Below are 728 nucleotides of genomic sequence, written 5' to 3'. Positions count from 1 at the left end.
TTTCAAAGTCATGAAATTACGTCTGGAGAGGCCCTTTTAAGATAAACATGCCAATTTCTAAAAGAAGAAACATAAAAAGCAGGACAAGTTGGTGGACCCAAATTCAATAAACAGCATTTTTATCATGCTTTTCTAAAAAAGACGACATAAAGTAAGGACATTGGCATAGACAAGCACCACGAAAAACAGTGGGAGAAAAAAAACACCAGCAAACCAGAAAGCAAAACTAGTAAGTTTAGTCCTTGCCACTAACATCACAGCACAGTATCACAAGTATAAGGCAAACATATTGATTCTGCACTAGAATGTAACCAAGGTGAATAATACAGAGGTTTAGTGGCAGAAAACATCCATTTGAACATTATTTATGTATATAATCAGGTTTTGCAACCTGATTTGCCAAAAAAAAAAAACCACAAACACTTCTGGATTATGAACATAAGTTTAAAAAGATGAGTTAATTCTGCTGCAGTGAACTTCTGGATCTGGATCCCTGCTGCAGTCAGCAAGACGCAGATCTGCATTTCCCCAAGCGAAGCAGAGGGGAGGACGGGGTCAGAGCACTGACCCGTGCTTCAAATTCCAGTCTCGGGCAAGAGAGATGGACAACCATTAACAACGAGAGAAGACACAACATTGTCGTCTGCACACTTTTCTGCCTTGCATAAACCTGAGGGGACGCACTTGGCCGGCAACGCGCTCATAATCCTTCAGCCCAGTGGCAACCT

The sequence above is a fragment of the Apaloderma vittatum genome, unplaced genomic scaffold (genome assembly GCF_000703405.1).
Source record: "Apaloderma vittatum isolate BGI_N311 unplaced genomic scaffold, ASM70340v1 scaffold9476, whole genome shotgun sequence".
Lineage (NCBI taxonomy): Eukaryota > Metazoa > Chordata > Aves > Trogoniformes > Trogonidae > Apaloderma > Apaloderma vittatum.
This window is presented reverse-complemented; position numbering follows the sequence as displayed.